The 5,507-nt window shown below is 42.3% G+C and overlaps 1 pseudogene; it reads left to right on the top strand.

Annotated features, from left to right (window-relative positions):
• The first annotated feature begins 3,999 nt into the window (after positions 1–3,999).
• Positions 4,000–4,995, top strand: LOC116809491 (ubiquitin-like-conjugating enzyme ATG3; annotated as a pseudogene).
• Positions 4,996–5,507: the final 512 nt, after the last annotated feature.

Below are 5,507 nucleotides of genomic sequence, written 5' to 3'. Positions count from 1 at the left end.
GTGCGGTGGCTTATGCCTGTAATCCCAGCTCTTTGGCAGGCCAAGGCGGGAGGATCACTTGAAGTCAGAAGTTTGAGACCAGCCTGCCCAACATGGTGAAACCCTGTCTCTATTAAAAATACAAAAGGATTAGCTGGGCGTGGTGGTGCACACCTGTAATCCCAGCTACTCAGGAGGCTGAGGCAGGAAAATCTCTTGAACCCGGGAGACAGAGGTTGCAGTGAGCTGAGATCTCACCACTGCACTCTAACCTGGGCGACAGAGTGAGACTCTGTCTCAGAAAAAAAAAAAAGTAAAAATAAAACAAGGAACCAGAACCAAGATTCTTCAATTCACAGTTTGAATAAAATTATGGAAATAGTCTCTCCTAAGGTATGTAGAATTTCAGTAAATCATGCTCTATCAAGTCTTCCCTCTCAATTACTTTGATTTTCTGTATCATGTACATATCTGCATACAAGAGGAGTACTTTAAGCTCTATTCTCTAAGAAAGGAGGAAAGCATGATGAGCATAGGGCTAAATTTAGCCAGCCAGCTGTGTTTTGTTTGGCCTGCAGAGTATTTAACATTTGTTTTTATCTGAATGCCTTTTAGGTGGGACCTGGACCTTCCCCAAACCCAGTAACTTCCAGCTGTCTTAATCCAACTAGATTTACCCATTTATATTACCTTCCTAATCTTTGTAATCTTTGGTTTGTACCTGCTGTGAGAACTTTCGTCGCAGACATAATGTGAATATAAGAGGCTAGAGGAAAAGCTTGGCATTGTGGAATTGAGAGGAGGTGAACTTGAGAGGCGAGCCATCCCTGGCTAAGGCTCTGATGTAGGGCAGCTTGTCTGCCCTTTCCATTGGTGCACACTTTTGTCTTCTTTCATAGGAAATCCATGGTTACCTTATTTCTCCATTCTCCACGCCCGCATCTCTCACTGAAACCTGTATCTAAATAAGGTTCCAACACTTATTCATGGGATAAATGACTACCCAAAACTAAACAAAACTGTGGCTTACCTTAAACCCCAAACAAACTTTCATTATATAAGCATCACCAAGCAAATGGGGTACTCAGAATCATCATACACTCAGCTTGGTTGTTTGCATAGAAGCTTCTTTTTTTTTTTTTTTTTTTGAGATGGATTCTTGCACTGTCACCCAGGCTGGAGGGCAGTGGCGTGATCTCAGCTTACTGCAGCCTCCGCCTCTGGGGTTCAAGCAATTCTCCTGCCTCAGCCTCCCGAGTAGCTGAGATTACAGACAGCCGCCACCACGCCCAGCTGATTGTCTTTTTGCATTTTTAGTAGAGACGGGGTTTCACCATGTTGGTCAGGCTGGTCTGGAACTCCTGACCTTGTGATCCGCCCACCTTGGCCTCCCAAAGTGCTGGGATTTCAGGCGTGAGCCACTGCTCCCATCTGAGCCTTCTCTTTTTAATGCATTTTTGTTTTAACTTGATAGGAGAAATAAGTAGAAAAGGAAAGCCATGCTTGAGAAAAGAAAGATTAAACAGAAAGAGTTTCAATTCAGTCTTTCAGCATGGTAGGACCAAAGGGAAGAGGCATTCAGGAATATTCGCTCTACATCAAGCCCCTGCCTCCCTGATAACTGAGGCCAAGAAGTACGGAGCTGTGTGCTAGTAACTTCAGAAACTCACCCCAGTGCCCTTCACCTTCACAGTCTTATTTGTACAAAGATTTATTTGTACTGTTTCTAACCCAAAATTTTTCTAGTAGTAACCCTGGGCTATTCTTATAGTCTATCCTGTCAAAGAAAGCAGTAGATGATATCCTTTTATCTATTTCAAAGTTAATGAGGCCGGGTGCCGTGGCTCACGTCTGTAATCCCAGCACTTTGGGAGGCCGAGGCGGGCAGATCACTTGAGGCCGGGAGTTCGAGACAGCCTGGCCAACATGGTGAAACCCCATCTCTACTAAAAATATAAAAATTAGCCAGGTGTTGTGATGCAAGCCTGTAATCCCAGCTACTTGGGAGGCTGAGGCATGAGAATAGCTTGAATCTGGGAGGCAGAGGTTGCAGTGAGCCAAGATCGCACCACTGCACTCTAGTCAGGGCAACAGAGTGAGCCTCTGTCTCAGAAAAAAAAAAAAGTTAATGAAAATCTTCCTTATAGTTTGTTCTTCTCTAAACTACAAAATCCCCTTCTCCTTCTCCCCATCCCTTTAGCCTCTTTCTTAGATATCTTATTTTGAAATGCTCTCCTCATTTATTGCTAAACTTTATATGATTTATCTTCACCTAAATTATGGGGGCCCAAATTTGACTTTTAGTATTTTCAACAGTATACAATGGATAACTTACAATTTTATATTGGGTAAGGTTATTGATGCTACTGATCCTGTTAAACTGCCTTTTCTGGACCAAAACATGAGTGAAATTCAGGCTAGAATTCAAAAAGCGTAAAATCCATTATTCAGCCTACAGATGTGCCTCTCTTTAAGCAAATCTGCTACCTGAAAACATGATTTTATAGAACAAAAAGTGATTCTTTAATTAAAAGGATTCACCAATACTTTTCATTAAATAGACTCTCTTCTGGTACAAATAGTCTTTTCAGTTACACATTTGTCATGTAAATCAACATGCAGTTGCATAATTTGAGAGGGTGAGAAGAAAACAGTGCAAATTAAAGCAATATAAAAGCTGCCAATTTTATAGGAAGTAACAATATGTCCTTGTGTCCCGTAATTCTACACTGCTCTTTCCTGCACCTTCCTTAATAAGTCTCCACCCAAAAGCAAAATTAAAGGGTTTCATTTCTCTCTCCTCTAGACTAAGTAAATAAACTCCTCCCCAAACAGATAATGGGTAAATAGAAAGGAAATTAACTGCTCAATTTAAAAAAGGAAAAAGTAGGCTGGGCGCGGTGGCTCAAGCTTGTAATCCCAACACTTTGGGAGGCCGAGGTGGGCGGATCACCTGAGGTCAGGACTTCCAGACCAGCCTGGCCAACACGGTGAAACCGTCTCTACTAAAAATACAAAAATTAGCATGACATAGTGGCACATCCCTGTAATCCCAGCTACTTGGGAGGCTGAGGCAGCCGAATCGCTTGAACCCAGGAGGCGGAGTTTGCAGTGAGCAGAGATCGTCCCACTGCACTCCAGCCCGGGCGACAGAGTGAGACTCCGTCTCGAAAAAAAAGAAAGCCAGGTGTGGTGGCACGCGCCGGTAGTCCCAGCTACTCTGGAGGCTGAGGCAAGAGAATTACTTGATTCCGGAAGGCAGCGGTTGCAGTGAGTGAGCCGAGGTCTTGCCCCTGCACTCCAGCCTGGGTGACAGAGCGATACCCCATCTCAAAATAATGATAATAATAAAATTGACTAATGTATACATTAGTCTCCTTCTTTATACAATTTATTTTTGGCCGGGCACGGTGGCTCACGCCTGTAATCCCAACACTTTGGGAGGCGGAGGCGGGCGGATTGCCTGAGCTCAGAAATTTGAGACCAGCCTGGGCAACATGGTGAACCCCGTCTCTACTAAAATACAAAAAAATTAGACGAGTGTGGCGGCATGTGCCTGTAGTCCCAGCTACTTGGAAGGCTGAGGCAGGAGAATTGCTTGAACCTGGGAGGCGGAGGTTGCAGTCAGCTGAGATCATGCCACTTGCACTCCAGCCTGGGCGGCAGAGCAAGACTCCGTCTCCCAGAAAAAAAAAAGAGAATAATGAAATGATAGCAGGACGTTGTGGTGAGCACCTGTAACCCCACCTACTTGGGAGGCTGAGACAGGAGAATCGTTTGAACCCAGGAGGCGGAAGTTGCTGTGAGCCGAGATTGTGCCACTGCAGCCTGGGCAAGAGTGAGACTCTGCCAAAAAAAAAAAAAAGAAATGAAACGAATACTGTTAACGGCCAGAAAAGAAACATGAGTGAACGAGTGCCGCCGGCCAGGTGCTGATGTGAGTCGGCGGCAGCGGGGACGTTTTCTCTCTCCCCGGCCCCTGACCCGGCTGCCCTTTCCATCCCATCACGGGACGCCAGGATGCAGAATGTGATTAACAAGGTGAAGGGAAAGTCACTGGAAGTGGCTGAGTACCTGACCCCGGTCCTCAAGGAATCAGTTTAAGGAAACAGGTGTAATCACCCCAGAAGAGTTTGTGGCAGCTGGAAATCACATAGTCCACCACTGTCCAACATGGCAATGGGCTACAGGGGAAGAATTGAAAGTGAAGGGATACCTACCCACAGGCAAACAATTTTTGGTAACCAAAAATGTGCTGTGCTATAAGCCGTGCAAACAGATGGAATATTCAGATGAACTGGAAGCTATCATTGAAGAAGAGGATGATGATGGCGGATGGGTAGATACACATCATAACACAAGCATTACAGGAATAACGGAAGCAGTTAAGGAGATCACACTGGAAAACAAGGACAGTGTAAAACTTCAAGATTGCTCAGCACTATGTGAAGAGGAAGAAAAGGAAGATGAAGGAGAAGCTGCAGATATGGAAGAATATGAAGAGAGTGGATTGTTGGAAGCAGATGAGGCTACCCTAGATACAAGGAAAATAGTAGAAGCTTGTAAAGCCAAAACTGATGCTGGCGATGAAGATGCTATTTTGCAAACCAGAATTTATGACCTTTACATCACTTATGATAAATATTACCAGACTCCACGATTATGGTTGTTTGGCTATGATGAGCAACTGCAGCCTTTAACAGTTGAGCACATGTATGAAGACATCAGTCAAGATCATGTGAAGAAAACAGTGACCATTGAAAATCCCTCTCATCTACCACCACCTCCCATGTGTTCAGTTCACCCATGCGGGCATGCTGAGGTGATGAAGAAAATAGTTGAGACTGTTGCAGATGGAGGGGGAGAACTTGGAGTTCATATGTATCTTCTTATTTTCTTGAAATTTGTACAAGCTGTCATTCCAACAATAGAATGACTACACAAGACAGTTCACAATGTAATAAAGAGAGCATCAAATCTATCCTAATTATTGGTTCTGATTTTTAAAGAATTAACCCATAGATGTGACCATCAACCGTATTCATCAATATATAGAGTTTCTCTGATAAAGAGACTTCTACGTTTACGCATTAAATAAAAATATGTTCCACTACCAGCCTTATTTGTTTAATAAAAATCAGTGTAAACAGAAAAAAAAATAAACGAGTGAAATTTTTATTTTATTAAACCTTATATATTTAATCATGACAATAATAAATAAAATAAATATCACTAAAAATCCTTTTTTAGGAAAGAAGTTGAGACTTTTAAATTATATTAACTTTTTAAAAAAACAGAAAAAATATGCCTATATATTAGTGTGTTGCAGTTATGAACAGTGATACTGCAGTGTATTAAATAAATAAAAATATTTTAAAAGAAAAAAATTCAATTTTAATATATTATTTAAATGTGGTGGTATATTTAATGTATGAACTAAAATATGCACTAACCAGACAAAATGTTACTTCTTGCAGTTTGCTGTCTATTTCACTGTTTCAAAATTTAAACACAGGTCCAGTGTGGCA

Source organism: Hylobates moloch, unplaced genomic scaffold (genome assembly GCF_009828535.3).
Source record: "Hylobates moloch isolate HMO894 unplaced genomic scaffold, HMol_V3 SCAFFOLD_1, whole genome shotgun sequence".
Classification (NCBI taxonomy): domain Eukaryota; kingdom Metazoa; phylum Chordata; class Mammalia; order Primates; family Hylobatidae; genus Hylobates; species Hylobates moloch.
Note: the sequence above shows the minus strand (reverse complement) of the source record. Positions and strands in the feature narration are given on the sequence as shown.